This window comes from Rattus norvegicus, chromosome 6 (assembly GCF_036323735.1).
Source record: "Rattus norvegicus strain BN/NHsdMcwi chromosome 6, GRCr8, whole genome shotgun sequence".
Taxonomy (NCBI): domain Eukaryota; kingdom Metazoa; phylum Chordata; class Mammalia; order Rodentia; family Muridae; genus Rattus; species Rattus norvegicus.
This window is the reverse complement of record NC_086024.1, coordinates 2,307,867-2,333,170: the sequence shown is the minus strand read 5'-3', so window position 1 is coordinate 2,333,170 and position 25,304 is coordinate 2,307,867.

The window sequence follows — 25,304 nt, the reverse complement described above, 5'->3', positions numbered from 1 at the left end:
ATACTTAGATTCTGTTCCTTAAAATGTTGCTCTATATTGAAAAGCACACTCATACAAGCATGTCCCATTGGGAACTCACTGAATTCGCCTAAAAATTTTGATACCATTCGTGAAATTTTTCTTATCCCCAACAGTCCACTTATTACTACTGAGCCCTACTGGGAACTAACCGAATTCACCAATTTACTGAGATTCAGCTCACCAAATTTTGATAAATCTTTAAAAGTACAGAAATACAAGAGCCTGCTACTGGGAACTAACGGAATTCACAAAGAAACAGTGTTTCAGTTCGTTAAAACGTTGCTGCATCCTAAATAACAAGCTTATTACATGTGAATCCTATTGGGAAGCTACTGAATTCACCATGATACTTAGATTCCGTTCCTTAAAATGTTGCTATATATTGAAAAGCACACACATACAAGCATGTCCCATTGGGAACTCACTGAATTCGCCTAGAAATTTTGATTCCATTCGTGAAAATTTTTCTATATCCCGAACAGTCCACTTATTACTACTGCTGACTATTGGGAACTAAGTGAATTCACAAAGTTACTGAGATTCATCTCAACAAATTTTGATAAATCTTTAAAAGTACACATATTACAACAGCCTGCTACTGGGAACTAACTGAATTCAAAAGAAACAGTGTTTCAGTTCGTTAAAACGTTGCTCTATCTTGAATAACAATCTTATTACTTGCGAATCCTATTGGGAATCTATTGAATTCACCATGATACTTAGATTCCGTTCCTTAAAATGTTGCTATATATTGAAAAGCACACTCATACAAGCATGTCCCATTGGGAACTCACTGAATTCGCGTAGATATTTTCACTTTATTCGTGAAATTTTTCTATATCCCGAACAGTCCACTTATTACTCCTGTGGCCTATTGGGAACTCACCGAATTCACCAAGTTACTGAGATTCGGATCAACAAATTTTGATAAATCCTTAAAAGTACACATATTACAATAGCCTGCTATTGGGAACTAACTGAATTCAAAAAGAAACAGTGTTTCAGTTCGTTAAAACGTTGCTCAATCTTGAATAACAAACTTATTACTTGCGGATCCTATTGGGAACCTACTGAATTAACCATGATACGTAGATTCCGTTCCTTAAAATGTTGCTATATATTAAAGCACACTCATACAAGCATGTGCCATTGGGAACTCACTGAAATCGCCTAGAAAATTTGATTCCATTCGTGAAAATTTTTCTATATCCCGAACTTATTACTACTGAGCCCTATTGGGAAGTAATTGAATTCACCAATTACTGAGATTCGGCTCAACAAATTTTGATAAATGTTTAAAAGTACACAATTACAAGAGCCTGCTACTGGGAACAAACTGAATTCACAAAGAAACAGTGTTTCAGTTCGTTAAAACGTTGCTCTATCTTGAATAACAAGCTTATTACTTGTGAATCCTATTGGGAACCTACTGAAATAACCATGATAATTAGATTCCGTTCCTTAAACTCTTGGTATATATTGTTAACACACTCATACAAGCATGTCCCATTGGGAACTTACTGAATTCGCCTAGAAATTTTGATTTATTCGTGAAATTTTTCTATATCGCGAACAGTCCACTTATTACTACTGCGGCCTATTGGGTCTAACCGAATTCACCAAGTTACAGAGTGTCGACTCACCAAATTTTGATAAATCTTTAAAAGTACACATATTACAAGAGCCTTCTACTGGGAACTAACTGAATGAACAAAGAAACAGTGTTTCAGTTCGTTAAAACTTTGCTCTATCTTGAATAACAAGCTTATTACATGATCATCCTATTGGGTACCTACTGAATTCACATGATACTTAGATTTCGTTCCTTAAAATATTGGTATATATTGAAAAGCACACTCATACAAGCATGTCCCATTGGGAACTCCCTGAATTCGCCTAGAAATTTTGATTCCAATGGTGAAAATTTTTCTATATCCCGAACAGTCCACTTACTGCTACTGAGGCAGATTGGGAACTAACTGAATTCACGAAGTTACTGAGATTCGGCTCACCAAATTTTGATAAATCTTAAAAGTACACATATTACAAGAGCCGGCTACTGGGAACTAACTGAATTCACAAAGAAACAGTGTTTCAATTCGTTAAAACGTTGCTAAATCTTGAATAACAAGCTTATTACATGCCAATCCTATTGGGAACCTACTGAATTCCACATGATACTTAGATTCCGTTACTTAAAATGTTGCTATATATTAAAGCACACTCTTACAAGCATGTCCCATTGGGAACTCACTGAATTCACCTAAAAATTTTGATACCATTCGTTAAAGTTTTCTTATCCCCAACAGTCCACTTATTACTACTGAGCCCTACTGGGAACTAACCGAATTCACCAATTTACTGAAATTCGGCTCACCAAATTTTGATAAATCTTTAAAAGTACAGAAATACAAGAGCCTGCTACTGGGAACTAACGGAATTCACAAAGAAACAGTGTTTCAGTTCGTTAAAACGTTGCTGCATCCTAAATAACAAGCTTATTACATGTGAATCCTATTGGGAAGCTACTGAATTCACCATGATACTTAGATTCCGTTCCTTAAAATGTTGCTATATATTGAAAAGCACACTCATACAAGCATGTCCCATTGGGAACTCACTGAATTCGCCTAGAAATTTTGATTCCATTCGTGAAAATTTTTCTATATCCCGAACAGTCCACTTATTACTACTGCGGACTATTGGGAACTAAGTGAATTCACAAAGTTACTGAGATTCATCTCAACAAATTTTGATAAATCTTTAAAAGTACACATATTACAAGAGCCTGCTACTGGGAACTAACTGAATTCAAAAGAAACAGTGTTTCAGTTCGTTAAAACGTTGCTCTATCTTGAATAACAATCTTATTACTTGCGAATCCTATTGGGAATCTATTGAATTCACCATGATACTTAGATTCTGTTCCTTAAAATGTTGCTATATATTGAAAAGCACACTCATACAAGCATGTCCCATTGGGAACTCACTGAATTCGCGTAGATATTTTCACTTTATTCGTGAAAATTTTTCTATATCCCGAACAGTCCACTTATTACTCCTGTGGCCTATTGGGAACTCACCGAATTCACCAAGTTACTGAGATTCGGATCAACAAATTTTGATAAATCCTTAAAAGTACACATATTACAATAGCCTGCTATTGGGAACTAACTGAATTCAAAAAGAAACAGTGTTTCAGTTCGTTAAAACGTTGCTCAATCTTGTATAACAAACTTATTACTTGCGGATCCTATTGGGAACCTACTGAATTAACCATGATACGTAGATTCCGTTCCTTAAAATGTTGCTATATATTAAAGCACACTCATACAAGCATGTGCCATTGGGAACTCACTGAAATCGCCTAGAAAATTTGATTCCATTCGTGAAAATTTTTCTATATCCCGAACTTATTACTACTGAGCCCTATTGGGAAGTAATTGAATTCACCAATTACTGAGATTCGGCTCAACAAATTTTGATAAATGTTTAAAAGTACACAATTACAAGAGCCTGCTACTGGGAACAAACTGAATTCACAAAGAAACAGTGTTTCAGTTCGTTAAAACGTTGCTCTATCTTGAATAACAAGCTTATTACTTGTGAATCCTATTGGGAACCTACTGAAATAACCATGATAATTAGATTCCGTTCCTTAAACTCTTGGTATATATGGTTAACACACTCATACAAGCATGTCCCATTGGGAACTTACTGAATTCGCCTAGAAATTTTGATTTATTCGTGAAATTTTTCTATATCGCGAACAGTCCACTTATTACTACTGCGGCCTATTGGGTCTAACCGAATTCACCAAGTTACAGAGTTTCGACTCACCAAATTTTGATAAATCTTTAAAAGTACACATATTACACGAGCCTTCTACTGGGAACTAACTGAATGAACAAAGAAACAGTGTTTCAGTTCATTAAAACTTTGCTCTATCTTGAATAACAAGCTTATTACATGAGCATCCTATTGGGTACCTACTGAATTCAACATGATACTTAGATTTCGTTCCTTAAAATATTGGTATATATTGAAAAGCACACTCATACAAGCATGTCCCATTGGGAACTCACTGAAGTCGCCCTAAAATTTTGATTCCATTCGTGAAAATTTTTCTATATCCCGAACAGTCCACTTATTACTACTGCGGACTATTGGGAACTAAGTGAATTCACAAAGTTACTGAGATTCATCTCAACAAATTTTGATAAATCTTTAAAAGTACACATATTACAAGAGCCTGCTACTGGGAACTAACTGAATTCAAAAGAAACAGTGTTTCAGTTCGTTAAAACGTTGCTCTATCTTGAATAACAATCTTATTACTTGCGAATCCTATTGGGAATCTATTGACTTCACGATGATACTTAGATTCCGTTCCTTAAAATGTTGCTATATATTGAAAAGCACACTCATACAAGCATGTCCCATTGGGAACTCACTGAATTCGGGTAGATATTTTCACTTTATTCGTGAAAATTTTTCTATATCCCGAACAGTCCACTTATTACTCCTGTGGCAATTGGGAACTCACCGAATTCACCAAGTTACTGAGATTCGGATCAACAAATTTTGATAAATCCTTAAAAGTACACATATTACAATAGCCTGCTATTGGGAACTAACTGAATTCACAAAGAAACAGTGTTTCAGTTCGTTAAAACGTTGCTCTATCTTGAATAACCAGCTTATTACATGCGAATCCTATTGGGAAGCTACTGAATTCACCATGATACTTAGATTCCGTTCCTTAAAACGTTGCTATATATTGAAAAGCACACTCATACAAGCATGTCCCATTGGGAACTCACTGAATTCGCCTAGAAATTTTGATTCCATTCGTGAAAATTTTTCTATATCCCGAAAGGTCCACTTATTACTACTGCAGCCTATTGGGAACTAAGCGAATTCACAAAGTTACTGAGATTCATCTCAACAAATTTTGATAAATCTTTAAAAGTACACATATTACAAGAGCCTGCTACTGGGAACTAACTGAATTCAAAAGAAACAGTGTTTCAGTTCGTTAAAACGTTGCTCTATCTTGAATAACAATCTTATTACTTGCGAATCCTATTGGGAATCTATTGAATTCACCATGATACTTAGATTCCGTTCCTTAAAATGTTGCTATATATTGAAAAGCACACTCATACAAGCATGTCCCATTGGGAACTCACTGAATTCGTGTAGATATTTTCACTTTATTCGTGAAAATTTTTCTATATCCCGAACAGTCCACTTATTACTCCTGTGGCAATTGGGAACTCACCGAATTCACCAAGTTACTGAGATTCGGATCAACAAATTTTGATAAATCCTTAAAAGTACACATATTACAATAGCCTGCTATTGGGAACTAACTGAATTCAAAAAGAAACAGTGTTTCAGTTCATTAAAACGTTGCTCAATCTTGAATAACAAACTTATTACTTGCGGATCCTATTGGGAACCTACTGAATTAACCATGATACGTAGATTCCGTTCCTTAAAATGTTGCTATATATTAAAGCAAACTCATACAAGCATGTGCCATTGGGAACTCACTGAAATCGCCTAGAAAATTTGATTCCATTCGTGAAAATTTTTCTATATCCCGAACTTATTACTACTGAGCCCTATTGGGAAGTAATTGAATTCACCAATTACTGAGATTCGGCTCAACAAATTTTGATAAATGTTTAAAAGTACACAATTACAAGAGCCTGCTACTGGGAACAAACTGAATTCACAAAGAAACAGTGTTTCAGTTCGTTAAAACGTTGCTCTATCTTGAATAACAAGCTTATTACTTGTGAATCCTATTGGGAACCTACTGAAATAACAATGATAATTAGATTCCGTTCCTTAAACTCTTGCTATATATTGTTAACACACTCATACAAGCATGTCCCATTGGGAACTTACTGAATTCGCCTAGAAATTTTGATTTATTCGTGAAATTTTTCTATATCGCGAACAGTCCACTTATTACTACTGCGGCCTATTGGGTCTAACCGAATTCACAAAGTTACAGAGTTTCGACTCACCAAATTTTGATAAATCTTTAAAAGTACACATATTACAAGAGCCTTCTACTGGGAACTAACTGAATGAACAAAGATACAGTGTTTCAGTTCGTTAAAACTTTGCTCTATCTTGAATAACAAGCTTATTACATGAGCATCCTATTGGGTACCTACTGAATTCAACATGATACTTAGATTTCGTTCCTTAAAATATTGGTATATATTGAAAAGCACACTCATACAAGCATGTCCCATTGGGAACTCACTGAAATCGCCCTAAAATTTTGATTCCATTCGTGAAATTTTTCTTATCCCAAACAGTCCACTTAATACTACTGCGGCCTATTGGGTACTAACCGATTTCACCAAGTTATTGAGATTCAGCTCAACAAAGTTTGATAAATCCTTAAAAGTACACATATTACAATAGCCTGCTATTGAGAACTAACTGAATTCAAAAAGAAACAGTGTTTCAATTCGTTAAAAAGTTGCTAAATCTTGAATAACAAGCTTATTACATGCCAATCCTATTGGGAACCTACTGAATTCAACATGATACTTAGATTCCGTTACTTAAAATGTTGCTATATATTAAAGCACACTCATACAAGCATGTCCCATTTGGAACTCACTGAATTCGCCTAAAAATTTTGATACCATTCGTGAAATTTTTCTTATCCCCAATAGTCCACTTATTACTACTGAGCCCTACTGGGAACTAACCGAATTCACCAATTTACTGAGATTCGGCTCACCAAATTTTGATAAATCTTTAAAAGTACAGAAATACAAGAGCCTGCTACTGGGAACTAACGGAATTCACAAAGAAACAGTGTTTCAGTTCGTTAAAACGTTGCTGCATCTTAAATAACAAGCTTATTACATGCGAATCCTATTGGGAACCTACTGAATTCACCATGATACTTAGATTCCGTTCCTTAAAATGTTGCTATATATTGAAAAGCACACTCATACAAGCATGTCCCATTGGGAACTCACTGAATTCGCCTAGAAATTTTGATTCCATTCGTGAAAATTTTTCTATATCCCGAAAGGTCCACTTATTACTACTGCAGCCTATTGGGAACTAAGCGAATTCCCAAAGTTACTGAGATTCATCTCAACAAATTTTGATAAATCTTTAAAAGTACACATATTACAAGAGCCTGCTACTGGGAACTAACTGAATTCAAAAGAAACAGTGTTTCAGTTCGTTAAAACGTTGCTCTATCTTGAATAACAATCTTATTACTTGCGAATCCTATTGGGAATCTATTGAATTCACCATGATACTTAGATTCCGTTCCTTAAAATGTTGCTATATATTGAAAGGCACACTCATACAAGCATGTCCCATTGGGAACTCACTGAATTCGCGTAGATATTTTTACTTTATTCGTGAAAATTTTTCTATATCCCGAACAGTCCACTTATTACTCCTGTGGCCTATTGGGAACTCACCGAATTCACCAAGTTACTGAGATTCGGATCAACAAATTTTGATAAATCCTTAAAAGTACACATATTACAATAGCCTGCTATTGGGAACTAACTGAATTCAAAAAGAAACAGTGTTTCAGTTCGTTAAAACGTTGCTCAATCTTGAATAACAAACTTATTACTTGCGGATCCTATTGGGAACCAACTGAATTAACCATGATACGTAGATTCCGTTCCTTAAAATGTTGCTATATATTAAAGCACAGTCATACAAGGATGTGCCATTGGGAACTCACTGAAATCGGCTAGAAAATTTGATTCCATTCGTGAAAATTTTTCTATATCGAACTTATTACTACTGAGCCCTATTGGGAAGTAATTGAATTCACCAATTACTGAGATTCGGCTCAACAAATTTTGATAAATGTTTAAAAGTACACAATTACAAGAGCCTGCTACTGGGAACTAACTGAATTCACAAAGAAACAGTGTTTCAGTTCGTTAAAACGTTGCTCTATCTTGAATAACAAGCTTATTAATTGTGAATCCTATCGGGAACCTACTGAAATAACCATGATAATTAGATTCCGTTCCTTAAACTCTTGCTATATATTGTTAACACACTCATACAAGCATGTCCCATTGGGAACTTACTGAATTCGCCTAGAAATTTTGATTTATTCGTGAAATTTTTCTATATCGCGAACAGTCCACTTATTACTACTGCGGCCTATTGGGTCTAACCGAATTCACCAAGTTACAGAGTTTCGACTCACCAAATTTTGATAAATCTTTAAAAGTACACATATTACAAGAGACTTCTACTGGGAACTAACTGAATGAACAAAGAAACCGTGTTTCAGTTCGTTAAAACTTTGCTCTTTCTTGAATAACAAGCTTATTACATGCGAATCCTATTGGGAACCTACTGAATTCACCTTGATACTTAGATTCCTCTCCGTAAAATGTTGCTAGATATTGAGAAGCACAATCATACAAGCATGTCCAACTGGGGACTGATTGATTTTGCCTAGAAATTTTGATCCCATTCGTCAAAATTTTTCTATATCCCGAACAGTCCACTTAATACTACTGCGGCTATTGGAAAGTAACCGATTTTACCAAGTTACTGATATTCGGCTAACCAAATTTTGATAAATCTTAAAAGTACACAATTACAAGAGCCTGCTACTGGGAACTAACTGAATTCACAAATAAAAAGTGTTTCAGTTCGTTCAAACGTTGCTCTATCTTGAATAACAAGCTTATTACATGTGAATCCTATTGGGAACCTACTGAAATCACCATGATACTTAGATTCCGTTCCTTAAAATGTTGATATATATTGAAAAGCACACTCATACAAGCATGTCCCTTTGGAAACTCACTGAATTGGCCTAGAAATTTTGATACCATTCCTGAAATTTTTCTTATCCCCAACAGTCAACTTATTACTACTGAGGCCTATTGGGAACTAACCGAATTCACCAAATTACTGACATTCGGCTCACCAAATTTTGATAAATCTTTAAAAGTATACATATTACAAGAACCTGCTACTGGGAACTAACTTAATTCACAAAGATACAGTGTTTCAGTTCGTTAAAACGTTCCTGTCTCTTGAATAACAAGCGTATTACATGCCAATCCTATTGGGAACCCACTGAATTCACCATGATACTTAGATTCCGGTCCTTAAAATGTTGCTCTATATTGAAAAGCACACTCATACAAGCATGTCCCATTGGGAACTCTCTGAATTCGCCTAGAAATTTTGATTCCATTTGTGAAAAATTTTCTATATCCCGAACAGTCCACTTATTACTACTGAGCCCTACTGGGAAGAAACTGAATTCACCAAGTTACTGAGATTCGGCTCACCAATTTTGATAAATCTTTAAAAGTATACATATTACAAGAACCTGCTACTGGGAACTAACTTAATTCACAAAGAAACAGTGTTTCAGTTCGTTAAAACGTTACTCTAACTTGAATAACAAGCTTATTACTTCCTAATCCTATTGGGATCCTACTGAATTCACCATGATACTTAGATTCCGTTCCTTAAACTGTTGCTATATATTGAAAAGCACACTCATACAAGCATGTCCCATTGGGAACTCCCTGAATTCGCCTAGAAATTTTGATTCCATTGGTGAAAATTTTTCTATATCCCGAACAGTCCACTTACTGCTACTGAGGCAGATTGGGAACTAACTGAATTCACCAAGTTACTGAGATTCGGCTCACCAAATTTTGATAAATCTTAAAAGTACACATATTACAAGAGCCTGCTACTGGGAACTAACTGAATTCACAAAGAAACAGTGTTTCAGTTCATTAAAACGTTGCTGTCTCTTGAATAACAAGCTTATTACATGCGAATCCTATTGGGAACCTATTGAATTCACCATGATACTTAGATTCCCTTCCTTAAAATGATGCTATATATTGAAAAGGACACTCGTACAAGCAAGTCCCATTGGGAACTCACTGAAATCGCCTAGAAATTTTGATTCCATTCCTGAAAATTTTTCAATATCTCGAATAGTCCACTTATTACTACTGCTGACTATTGGGAACTAACCGAATTCACCAAGTTACTGAGATTCGGCTCACCAAATTTTGATAAATCTTTAAAGTACACATATTACAAGAGCCTGATACTGGGAACTAACTGAATTCACAAAGAAACACTGTTTCAGTTCGTGAAAAAGTTGCTCTATCTTGAATAACAAGCTTATTACATGAGCATCCTATTGCGTACCTACTGAATTCAACATGATACTTAGATTTCGTTCCTTAAAATATTGGTATATATTGAAAAGCACACTCATACAAGCATGTCCCATTGGGAACTCACTGAAGTCGCCCTGAAATTTTGATTCCATTCGTGAAATTTTTCTTATCCCAAACAGTCCACTTAATACTACTGCGGCCTATTGGGTACTAACCGATTTCACCAAGTTACTGAGATTCAGCTCAACAAATTTTGATAAATCCTTAAAAGTACACATATTACAATAGCCTGCTATTGAGAACTAACTGAATTCAAAAAGAAACAGTGTTTCAATTCGTTAAAACGTTGCTAAATCTTGAATAACAAGCTTATTACATGCCAATCCTATTGGGAACCTACTGAATTCAACATGATACTTAGATTCCGTTACTTAAAATGTTGCTATATATTAAAGCACACTCATACAAGCATGTCCCATTGGGAACTCACTGAATTCGCCTAAAAATTTTGATACCATTCGTGAAATTTTTCTTATCCCCAACAGTCCACTTATTACTACTGAGCCCTACTGGGAACTAACCGAATTCACCAATTTACTGAGATTCGGCTCACCAAATTTTGATAAATCTTTAAAAGTACAGAAATACAAGAGCCTGCTACTGGGAACTAACGGAATTCACAAAGAAACAGTGTTTCAACTCGTTAAAACGTTGCTGCACCTTAAATAACAAGCTTATTACATGTGAATCCTATTGGGAACCTACTGAATTCACCATGATACTTAGATTCCGTTCCTTAAAATGTTGCTATATATTGAAAAGCACACTCATACAAGCATGTCCCATTGGGAACTCACTGAATTCGCCTAGAAATTTTGATTCCATTCATGAAAATTTTTCTATATCCCCAACAGTCCACTTATTACTCCTGTGGCCTATTGGGAACTCACCAAATTCACAAAGTACTGAGATTCGGATCAACAAATTTTGATAAATCCTTAAAAGTACACATATTACAATAGCCTGCTATTGGGAACTAACTGAATTCAAAAAGAAACAGTGTTTCAGTTCGTTAAAACGTTGCTCAATCTTGAATAACAAACTTATTACATGCGGATCCTATTGGGAACCTACTGAATTAACCATGATACGTAGATTCCGTTCCTTAAAATGTTGCTATATATTAAAGCACACTCATACAAGCATGTGCCATTGGGAACTCACTGAAATCGCCTAGAAAATTTGATTCCATTCGTGAAAATTTTTCTATATCCCGAACTTATTTCTACTGAGCCCTATTGGGAAGTAATTGAATTCACCAATTACTGAGATTCGGCTCAACAAATTTTGATAAATGTTTAAAAGTACACAATTACAAGAGCCTGCTACTGGGAACAAACTGAATTCACAAAGAAACAGTGTTTCAGTTCGTTAAAACGTTGCTCTATCTTGAATAACAAGCTTATTACTTGTGAATCCTATTGGGAACCTACTGAAATAACAATGATAATTAGATTCCGTTCCTTAAACTCTTGCTATATATTGTTAACACACCCATACAAGCATGTCCCATTGGGAACTTACTGAATTCGCCTAGAAATTATGATTCATTCTTGAAATTTTTCTATATCGCGAACAGTCCACTTATTACTACTGCGGCCTATTGGGTCTAACCGAATTCACCAAGTTACAGAGTTTCGACTCACCAAATTTTGATAAATCTTTAAAAGTACACATATTACAAGAGCCTTCTACTGGGAACTAACTGAATGAACAAAGAAACAGTGTTTCAGTTCGTTAAAACGTTGCTCTATCTTGAATAACAAGCGTATTACATGCGAATCCTATTGGGAACCTACTGAATTCACCATGATACTTAGATTCCTCTCCGTAAAATGTTGCTAGATATTGAGAAGCACAATCATACAAGCATGTCCAATTGGGGACTGATTGACTTTGCCTAGAAATTTTGATCCCATTCGTCAAAATTTTTCTATATCCCGAACAGTCCACTTAATACTACTGCGGCTATTGGAAAGTAACCGATTTTACCAAGTTACTGAGATTCGGCTAACCAAATTTTGATAAATCTTAAAAGTACACATTTACAAGAGCCTGCTACTGGGAACTAACTGAATTCACAAAGAAACAGTGTTTCAGTTCATTCAAACTTTGCTCTATCTTGAATAACAAGCTTATTACATGTGAATCCTATTGGGAACCTACTGAAATACCCATGATACTTAGATCCGTTCCTTAAAATGTTGATATATATTGAAAAGCACACTCATACAAGCATGTCCCTTTGGAAACTCACTGAATTGGCCTAGAAATTTTGATACCATTCCTGAAATTTTTCTTATCCCCAACAGTCAACTTATTACAACTGCGGCCTATTTGGAACTAACCGAATTCACCAAATTACTGAGATTCGGCTCACCAAATTTTGATAAATCTTTAAAAGCACACAATTACAAGAGCCTGCTACTGGGAACTAACTGAATTCACAAGGAAACAGTGTTTCACTTCGTTAAAATGTTGCTCTATCTTGAAAAACAAGCTTATTACATGCGAATCCTATTGGGAACTCACTGATTTCACCATGATACTTAGATTCCGTTCCTTAAAATGTTGCTCTATATTGAAAATCACTCAAACAAGCATGTCCCATTGGGAACTCACTGAATTCGCCTAGAAATTTTGATTCCATTTGTGAAAAATTTTCTATATCCCAAACAGTCCACTTATTACTACTGAGCCCTACTGGGAAGAAACTGAATTCACCAAGTTACTGAGATTCGGCTCACCAATTTTGATAAATCGTTAAAAGTATACATATTACAAGAACCTGCTACTGGGAACTAACTTAATTCACAAAGAAACAGTGTTTCAGTTCGTTAAAACGTTACTCTACCTTGAATAACAAGCTTATTACTTGCTAATCCTATTTGGATCCTACTGAATTCACCATGATACTTAGATTCCGTTCCTTAAACTGTTGCTATATATTGAAAAGCACACTCATACAAGCATGTCCCATTGGGAACTCACTGAATTTGCCTAGGTATTTTGATTCCATTCGTGAAAATTTTTCTATATCCCGAAGAGTCCACTTATTACTACTGCGGCCTATTGGGAATTAACTGAATTTACCAAGTTACTCAGATTGGGATCACCAAATTTTGATAAATCTTTAAAAGTACACATATTACAAGAGCCTGCTACTGGGAACTAAATGAATTCTCAAAGAAACAGTGTTTCAGTTCGTTAAACGTTGCTGTATCTTGAATAACAAGCTTATTACATGGGAATCCTATTGGGAACCTAATGAATTCACCATGATACTTAGATTCCGTTCCTTAAAATGTTGCTATATATTGAAAAGCACACTCATACAAGCATGTCCCATTGGGAACTCACTGAATTTGCCTAGAAATTTTGATTCCATTCGTGAACATTTTTCTATATCCCGAACAGTCCACTTATAACTAGTGCGGCCTATTCGGAACTAACCGAATTCACCAACTTACCAAGATTCGGCTCACCAAATTTTGACAAATCTTTAAAAGAACACAATTACAAGAGCCTGCTACTGGTAACTAACTGAATTCACAAAGAAGCAGTGTTTCAGTTCGTTAAAACTTTGCTCTATCTTGAATAAAAAGCTGATTCCCTGCGAATCCTATTGGGAACCTAGTGAATTCACCATGATACTTAGATTCCGTTCTTTTAAATGTTGCTATATATTGAAAAGCACACTCATACAAGCATGTCCCATTGGGAACTCACTGAATTTGCCTAGAAATTTTGATTCCATTGGTGAAAATTTTTCTATATCCCAACAAGTCCAATTACTAGTACTGCGGCCTATTGGGAACTAACTGAATTCACCAAGTTACTGAGATTCGGCTCACCAAATTTTGATAAATGTTTAAAAGTACACAATTACAAGAGCCTGCTACTGGGACCTAACTAAATTCACAAAGAAACAGTGTTTCAGTTCGTTCAAATGTTGCTCTATCTTGAATAACATGCTTATTACATATGAATCCTATTGGGAACCTACTGAATTCAACATGATACTTAGATTCCGTTCCTTAAAATGTTGCTATATATTCAAAAGCACACTCATACAAGCATGTCCCATTGGGAACTCACTGAATTTGCCTAGAAATTTTGATTCCATTCGTGAAAATTTTTCTATATCCCGAACAGTCCACTCCTTACTACTGACCCCTATTGGGAAGAAATGGAATTCACCAAGTTACTGAGATTCGGCTCAACAAATTTGGATAAATCTTTAAAAGTATACATATTACAAGAGCCTGCTACTGGGAACAAACTGAATTCACAAAGACACAGTGTTTCAGTTCGTTAAAACGTTGCTCTATCTTGAATAACAAGCTTATTACTTGCGAATCCTATTGGGAACCTACTGAAATAACAATGATACTTAGATTCCGTTCCTTAAACTCTTGCTATATATTGTTAACACACTCATACAAGCATGTCTCATTGGGAACTTACTGAATTCGCCTAGAAATTTTGTTTTATTCGTGAAAAATTTTCTATATCGCGAACAGTCCACTTATTACTACTGCGGCCTTTTGGGTCTAACCGAATTCACCAAGTTACAGAGATTCGACTCACAAAATTTTGATAAATCTTTAAAAGTACACATATTACAAGAGCCTTCTACTGGGACCTAACTGAATGAACAAAGATACAGTGTTTCAGTTCTTTAAAACTTTGCTCTACCATGAATAACAAGCTTATTTCATGTGAATCCTATTGGGAACCTACTGAATTCACCATGATACTTAGATTCCTCTCCGTAAAATGTTGCTAGATATTGAAAAGCACAATCATACAAGCATGTCCCATTGGTAACTGATTGACTTCGCCTAGAAATTTTGATTACATTCGTGAAAATTTTTCTATATCCCGACCAGTCCACTTAATACTATTGCGGCCTATTGGAAACTAACCGATTTCACCAAGTTACTGAGATTCCGCTCAAAAATTTTGATAAATCTTTAAAAGTACACATATTAAAAGAGCCTGCTACTGGGAACTAACTGAATTCAAAAAGAAACAGTGTTTCAGTTCGTTAAAACGTTGCTCAGTCTTGAATAACAAACTTATTACATGCGAATCCTATAGGGAACCTACTGAATTCACCATGATACTTAGATTCCGTTCCTTAAAATGTTGCTATATATTAAAGCACACTCATACAAGCATGTCCCATTGGGAACTCACTGAATTCGCCTAGAAATTTTGACTCCATTCGTGAAAATTTTTCTATATCCCGAACTTATTACTACTGAGCCCTATTGGAAAAAATTGAATTCACCAAGTTACTGAGATTCGGCTCAACAATTTTTGATAAATCTTTAAAAGTATACATATTACAAGAGCCTGCTACTGGGAACCAACTGAATGAACAAAGAAACAGTGTTTCATTTCGATAAAACCTTGCTCTATCTTGAATAACAAGCTTATTACTTGCGAATCCTATTGGGAACCTACTGAAATAACCATGATACTCCGATTCCGTTCCTTAAACTGTTGCTATATATTGTTAACACACTCATACAAGCATGTCCCATTGGGAACTTACTGAATTCGCCTAGAAATTTTGATTTATTCGTAAAAAAATTTCTATATCGCGAACAGTCCACTTATTACTACTGCGGCCTATTGGGAACCAAGTGAATTCACAAAGTTACTGAGATTCATCTCAACAAATCTTGATAAATCTTTAAAGTACACATATTACAAGAGCCTGCTACTGGGAACTAACTGAATTCACAAAGAAACAGTGTTTCAGTTCGTTCAAACATTGCTCTATCTTGAATAACATGCTTATTACATGCGAATCCTTTTGAGAAACTACAGAATTCAACATGATACTTAGATTCCATTCCTTAATGTTGCTATATCTTGAAGCACACACTCACACAAGCATGTCCCTTTGGGAACTCACTGTATTCGAAGAGATATTTTGGTTCCATTCGTGAAATTTTTTCTATATCCCGAACAGTCCACTTATTACTACTGCGGCCTATAGGGAACTAACTCAATTCACCTAGTTACTGAGATTCGGCTCACCAATTTTGATAAATCTTTAAAAGTACACATATTACAAGAACGTGCTAATGGGGACTAACTTCATTCACAAAGAACCAGTGTTTCAATTCGTTAAATGTTGCTCTATCTTGTATAACAAGCTTATTGCATGCGAGTCCTATTGGGAACCTACTGTATTCACCAAGATACTTAGATTCCATTCGTTAAAATGTTGCTATATATTGAAAAGCACACTCATACAAGAATGTCCCATTGGAACTCACTGAATTCGCCTAGAAATTTTGATTCTATTCGTGAAAATTTTTCTATATCCCGAACAGTCCACTTATTACTAATGCGGCCTAGTGAGAACTAACTAAATTCAAGAAGTTACTGAGATTCTGCCCACGATATTTTGATAATTCTTTAAAAGTACTCATATTACAAGTACGTGCTAAAGGGAACTATCTGAATTTACGAAGTAACAGTGTTTCAGTTCGTTAAAACGTTGCTTTATCTTGAATAACATGCTTATTACGTGCGAATCCTACTGGTAACCTACTGAATTCACGATGACACTTATTTTCTGTTCGTTAAAATGGTGCTATATATTGAAAAGCACGCTAATACAAGCATGTCCCTTTGGGAACTCACTGAATTCGTCTAGAAATTATGATTCCATTCGTGAAAATTTTTCTATATCCTGAAGAGTCCACTTATACTACTGCGGCCTATTCGGAACTAACTGAATTCAAGAAGTTACTGAGATTCTGCTGAACAAATTTAAATAAATCTTTAAAAGTACACATATTACAAAAGCCTGCTACTGGGATCTAATGGAATTCACAAAGAAACAGTGTTTCAGTTCATTAAAACGTTGCTCTATCTTGAATAACAAGCTTATTACATGTGAATCCTATTGGGAACCTACTGTATTCACCAAGATACTTAGATTCCGTTCGTTAAAATGTTGCTATATATTGAAAAGCACACTCATACAAGAATGTCCAATTGGAACTCACTGAATTCGCCTAGAAATTTTGATTCCATTCGTGAAAAATTTTCTATATCCCGAACAGTACACTTAATACTACTGAGGACTATTGGGAACTAACCGAATTCACCAACTTACTGACATTCGGCTCACCAAATTTTGATAAATCTTTAAAAGCACACAATTACAAGAGCCTGCTCCTGGGAACTAACTGAATTCACAAAGAAACAGTGTTTCAGTTCGTTAAAACGTTGCTCTGTCTTGAAAAACCAGCTTATTACATGCGAATCCTATTGGGAATCTATTGAATTCACCATGTTACTTAGATTCCGTTCCTTAAAATGTTGCTATATATTGAGAAGCACACTCATACAAGCATGTCCCATTGGGAACTCACTGAATTCTCCTAGAAATTTTCATTCCATTCGTAACAATATTTCTATATCCCGAACAGTCCACTTATTACTACTGCGGCCTATTGGGAACTAACTGAATTCACCAAGTTCCTGAGATTCATCTCACCAAATTTTGATAAATCTTTAAAAGTACACATATTACAAGAGCCTGCTACTGGGAACTAACTGAATTCACAAAGAAACAGTGTTTCAGTTCGTTAAAACGTTGCTCTATCTTGAAAAAGAAGCTTATTACATGCGAATCCTATTGGGAACCAATTGTATTCACCATGATACTTAGATTCCTTCCTTAAAATGTTGCTATATAATGTAAAGCACACTCAAACAAGCATGTCCCATTGGGAACTCACTGAATTCGCAGAGACATTTTGATTCCATTCGTGTACATTTTTCTATATCCCGAACAGTCCACTTAACACTAATGAGGTCTATTGGGAACTAACCGAATTCACCAACTTACTGACATTTGGCTCACAAACTTTTGATAAATCTTTAAAAGCACACAATTACAAGAGCCTGCTCCTGGGAACTAACTTAATTCACAAAGAAACAGTGTTTCAGTTCGTTAAACGTTGCTCTATCTTGAAAAACAAGCTTATTACATGCGAATCCTACTGGGAACCTATTGAAATCACCATGATACTTAGATTCCGTTCCTTAAAATGTTGCTATATATTGAAAAGCACACTCATACAAACATTTCCCATTGGGAACTCACTGAATTCGCCTAGAAATTTTCATTCCATTCGTGACAATATTTCTATATTCCGAACAGTCCACTTATTACTACTGCGGCCTTTTGTGAACTAAGTGAATTCACAAAGTTACTGAAATTCATCTCACCAAATTTTGATAAATCATTAAAAGTACACATATTACAAGAGCCTGCTACTGGGATCTAACTGAATTCACAAACAAACAGTGTTTCAGTTCATTAAAACGTTGCTCTATCTTGAATAACAAACTTATTACATGGGAATCATATTGGGAACCTACTGAATTCACCATGATACTTAGATTCTGTTCCTTAAAATGTTGCTCTATATTGAAAAGCACACTCATACAAGCATGTCCCATTGGGAACTCACTGAATTCGCATAGAAATTTTGATTCCATTCGTGAACATTTTTCTATATCCTGAACAGTCCACTTAATACTACTGAGACCTATTGGGAACTAACCGAATTCAGCAACTTACTGACATTAAGCTCACCAAATTTTGATAAATCTTTAAAAGCACACAATTACAAGATCCTGCTACTGGGAACTAATGAATTCACAAAGAAACAGTGTTTCAGTTCGTTAAAACGTTGCTCTATCTTGAAAAACAAGCTTCTTACATGCGAATCCTATTGGGAACATATTGAATTCACCATGATACTTATATTCCGTTCCTTAAAATGTTGCTATATACTGAAAAGCACACTCATACAAGCATGTCCCATTGGGAACTCACTGATTCGCCTAGAAATTTTCATTACATTCGTGAAAATTTTTCTATATCCCGAACAGTCCACTTATTACTACTGCTGCCTATTGGGAACTACGTGAATTCACATAGTTACTGATATTCGGCTCACCAAATTTTGATAAATCTTTAAAAGTACACATATTACAAGAGCCTGCTACTGGGAACTAACTGAATTCACAAAGAAACAGTGGTTCAGTTCGTTAAAACGTTGCTCTATCTTGAATAACAAGCTTATTACTCGCGAATCCTATTGGGACCTATTGAATTCAACATGATACTTAGATTCCGTTCCTTAAAATGTTGCTATATATTGAAAAGCACACTCATACAAGCATGTCCCATTGGGAACACGCTGAATTCGCCTAGTAATTTTCATTCCATTCGTGACAATATTTCTATATCCCGAACAGTCCACTTATTACTACTGCGGCCTATTGGGAACTACTTGAATTCACATTGTTACTGAGATTCATCTCACCAAATTTTGATTAATCTTTAAAAGTACACATATTACAAGAGTCTGCTACTGGGAACTAACTGAATTCACCAAGAAACAGTGTTTCAGTTCGTTAAAACGTTGCTCTATCTTGAAATACGAGGTTATTACTTGCGAATCCTATTGGGAACCTATTGAATTCACCATGATACTTAGATTCCGTTCCTTAAAATGTTGCTATATATTGAAAAACACACTCAAATAAGCATGTACCATTGGGAACTCACTGAATTCGCCTAGAAATTTTGATTCCATTCGTGAAAATTTTTGTATATCCCCAACAGTCCACTTATTACTACTGGGGCCTATTGGGAACTAACCGAATTCAACAACTTACTGAGATTCGACTCACCAAATTTTGATAAATCTTTAAAAGCACACTATTACAAGAGCCTGCTACTGGGAACTAACTGAATTCACAAAGAAACAGTGTTTCAGTTCGTTAAAACGTTGCTGTATCTTGAATAACAAGCTTATTACATGCGAATCCTATTGGGAACCTACTGAATACACCATGTTACTTAGATTCCGTTCCTTAAAATGTTGATATATATTGAAAAGCACACTCATACAAGCTTGTCCAATTGGGAACTCACTGAATTCGCCTAGTTATTTTGATTCCGTTCCTGAAAATTTTTCAATATCCCGATCAGTCCACTTATTACTACTGCGGCCTATTGGGAACTATGTGAATTCACAAAATTACTGAGATTCATCTCACCAAATATTGATAAATCTTTAAAAGTACACATATTACAAGAGCCTTCTACTGGGAACTAACTGAATTCACAAATAAACAGTGTTTCAGTTCGTTAAAACGTTGCTGTATCTTGAATAACAAGCTTATTACATGTGAATCCTATTGGGAACCTATTGAATGCACCATGATACTTAGAATCCGTTCCTTAAAAGGTTGCTATATATTGAAAGCACACTCATACAAGCATGTATCTTTGGGAACTCACTGAATTCGCATTTAAATTTTGATTCCATTAGTGAAAATTTTTCAATATCCCGAACAGTCCACTTATTACTACTGCGGCCTATTGGGAACTACGTGAATTCACATTGTTACTGAGATTCATCTCACCAAATTTTGATTAATCTTTAAAAGTACACATATTACAAGAGTCTGCTACTGGGAATTAACTGAATTCACCAAGACACAGTGTTTCAGTTCGTTAAAAATTTGCTCTATCTTGAATAACGAGGTTATTACTTGCGAATCCTATTGGGAACCTATTGAATTCACCATGATACTTAGATTCCTTTCCTTAAAATGTTTCTATATATTGAAAAACACACTCATATAAGCATGTACCATTGGGAACTCACTGAATTCGCCTAGAAATTTTGATTCCATTCGTGAAAATTTTTGTATATCCCCAACAGTCCACTTATTACTACTGGGGCCTATTGGGAACTAACCGAATTCAACAACTTACTGAGATTCGACTCACCAAATTTTGATAAATCTTTAAAAGCACACTATTACAAGAGCCTGCTACTGGGAACTAACTGAATTCAAAAAGAAACAGTGTTTCAGTTCGTTAAAACGTTGCTGTATCTTAAATAACAAGCTTATTACATGTGAATTCTATTGGGAACCTACTGAATACACCATGATACTTAGATTCCGTTCCTTAAACTGTTGCTATATATTGAAAAGCACACTCATACAAGCTTGTCCAATTGGGAACTCACTAAATTCGCCTAGTTATTTTGATTCCGTTCCTGAAAATTTTTCAATATCCCGAACAGTCCACTTATTTCTACTGCGGCCTATTGGGAACTATGTGAATTCACAAAGTTACTGAGATTCATCTCACCAAATTTTGATAAATCTTTAAAAGTACACATATTACAAGAGCCTGCTACTGGAAATTCACTGAATTCACAAAGAAACAGTGTTTCAGTTCGTTAAAACGTTGCTCTATCTTGAATAACAAGCTTATTACTTGCGAATCCTATTGGGACCTATTGAATTCACTATGACACTCAGATTCCGTTCCTTTAAAATGTTGCTATATATTGAAAAGCACACTCATACAAGCAAGTCCCATTGGGAACACACTGAATTCACCTAGAAATTTTGATTCCATTCCTGAAAAATTTCCTATATCCCAAACAGTTCACTTATTACTACTGAGCCCTATTGGGAAGAAACAGATTTCACAAAGTATCTCAGATTCGGCTGAACAAATTTTGATAAATCTTTAAAAGTATACATATTACAAGAGCCTGCTACTGGGTACTAATTGAATTCACAAAGAAACAGTGTTTCAGTTCGTTAAAACGTTGCTCTATCTTGAATAACAATCTTATTACTTGCGAATCCTATTGGGAACCTACTTAATTCACCATGATACTTAGATTCTGTTACTTAATGTTGCTATATAGTGAAAAGCACACTCCTGCAAGCATGTACCATTGGGGACTCACTGAATTCGCATTGAAATTTTCATTCCATTCGTGAAAAATTTTCTATATCCCGAACAGTCCAATTATTACTACTGCGGCCTATTGGGAACTAAGTGAATTCACAAAGTTACTGAGATTCATCTCACCAAATTTTGAAAAATCTTTAAAAGTACACATATTACAAGAGCCTGCTACTGGGAACTAACTGAATTCACAAAGAAACAGTGTTTCAGTTCGTTAAAACTTTGCTCTATCTTGAATAACAAGCTTATTACATGTGAATCATATTGGGAACCTATTGAATTCACCATGATACTTAGAATCCGTTCCTTAAAATGTTGCTATATATTGAAAAGCACACTCATACAAGCATGTCCCATTGGGAACTCACTGAATTCGCCTAGAAATATTGATTCCATTCAGAAAATATGTTTATATCCCCAACAGTCCACTTATTACTACTGCGGCCTATTGGGAACTAAGTGAATTCACAAAGTTCCTGAGATTCATCTCACCAAATTTTGAAAAATCTTTAAAAGTACACATATTACAAGAACCTGCTACTGGGAACTAACTGAATTCACAAAGAAACAGTGGGTCAGTTCGTTAAAACGTTGCTCTATCTTGAATAACAAGCTTATTACATGTGAATCCTATTGGGAACCTATTGAATTCACGATGATACTTAGAATCCGTTCCTTAAAATGTTGCTATATATTGAAAGCACACTCATACAAGCATGTATCATTGGGAACTAACTGAATTCGCATTGAAATTTTGATTCCATTCGTGAAAATTTTTCAATATCCCGAACAGTCCACTTATTACTACTGAGGCCTATTGGGAACTAACTGAATTCACCAAGTTACTGAGATTCGGCTCACCATATTTTGATAAATCGTTAAAAGTACACATATTACAAGAGCCTGCTACTGGGAACTAACTGAATTCACAAAGAAACAGTGTTTGAGCTCATTAAAACGTTGCTCTATATTGAATAACAAGCTTATTACATGCGAATCCTATGGGGAACCTACTGAATTCACCATGGTACTTAGATTCCGTTCCTTAAAATGTTGCTATATATTGAAAAGCAAACTCAGACAAGCATATCCCATTGGGAACTCATGGAATTCGCCTAGAAATTTTGATTCCATTCGTGAAATTTTTTCTATATCCCGAACAGTCCACTTATTACTACTGAGCCCTATTGGGAAGAAACCGAATTCACCAAGTTACTGAGATCGGCTCAACAAATTTTGATAAATCTTTAAAAGTATAAATATTACAAGAGCCTGCTACATGGAACTAACTGAATTCACAAAGAAACAGTGTTTCAGTTCGTTAAAACGTTGCTCTAACTTAAAAAAAAAGCTTATTACATGCAAATCCTATTGGGAACATATTGAATTCACCATGATACTTAGATTCCGTTCTTAAAATGTTGCTATATATTGAAAAGCACACTCATACAAGCTTGTCCAATTGGGAACTCACTGAATTCGCCTAGAAATTTTGATTCCTTTCGTGAAAATTTTTCTATATCCCGAACAGTCCACTTATTACTACTGCGGCCTATTGGGAACAACGTGAATTCACATAGTTACTGATATTCGGCTCACCAAATTTTGACAAATCTTTAAAAGTACACATATTACAAGAGCCTCCTATTGGGAACTATCTGAATTCACAAATACAGAGTTCAGTTCGTTAAACGTTGCTCTTTCTTGAATAACAAGCTTATTTCTTTCGAATCCTATTGGGAACCTATTGAATTCACCATGATACTTAGATTCAATTCCTTAAAATGTTGCTATATATTGAAAAGCACACTCATACAAGCATGTCACATTGGGAAATCCCTGAATTCGCCTAGAAATTTTGATTTCATTCGTGAAAATTTTTCTATATCCCGAAAAGTCCACTTATTACTACTGAGCCCTATTGGGAAGAAACTGAATTCACCAAGTATTTGAGATTCTGCTCACCAAATTTTGAAAAACATTTAAAAGCACAAAATTACAAGAGCCTACTACTTGGAATTAACTGAATTCACAAAGAAACAGTGTTTCAGTTCGTTAAAACGTTGCTCTATCTTGAATAACAAGCTTATTACATGCGAATCCCATTGGGACCTACTGAATTCACCATGATACTTAGATTCCGTTCCTTAAAATGTTGCTATATATTCAAAAGCACACTCATACAAGCATGTCCCATTGGGACCTCAATGAATTCGCCTAGAAATCTTGATTCCATTCCTGAAAATTTTTCTATATCCCGAAGAGTCCACTTATTACTACTGAGCCCTATTGGGAAAAAAATGAATTCAACAAGTTACTGAGATTCGGCTCAACAAATTTTGATAAATCTTTGAAAGTATAAATATTACAAGAGCCTGCTACTGGGAACTAACTGAATTCACAAAGAAACAGTGTTTCAGTTCGTTAAAACGTTGCTCTATCTTGAAAAACAAGCTTATTACATGCGAATCCTATTGGGAACCTATTGAATTCACCATTATACTTAGATTCCGTTCCTTAAAATGTTGCTATATATTGAAAAGCACACTCATACAAGCATGTCCCATTGGGAACACACTGAATTCGCCTAGAAATTTTCATTCCATTCGTGACAATATTACTATATCCCGAACAGTCCACTTATTACTACTGCGGCCTATTGGGAACTACGTGACTTCACATTGTTACTGAGATTCATCTCACCGAATTTTGATTAATCTTTAAAAGTACACATATTACAAGAGTCTGCTACTGGGAACTAACTGAATTCACAAAGAAACAGTGTTTCAGTTCGTTAAAACGTTGCTCTATCTTGAATAACGAGGTTATTACTTGCGAATCCTATTGGGAACCTACTGAATTCACCATGATACTTAGATTCCGTTCCTTAAAATGTTGCTATATATAGAAAAACACACTCATACAAGCATGTCCCATTGGAAACTCACTGAATTCGCCTAGAAATTTTGATTCCATTCGTGAAAATTTTTCTATATCCCGAACAGTCCACTTATTACTACTGAGCCCTATTGGGAAGAAACTGAATTCACAAAGTATCTCAGATTCGGCTCAACAAATTTTGATAAATCTTTAAAAGTATACATATTACAAGAGCCTGCTACTGGGTACTAATTGAATTAACAAAGAAACATTGTTTCAGTTCGTTAAAACGTTGCTCTATCTTGAATAAC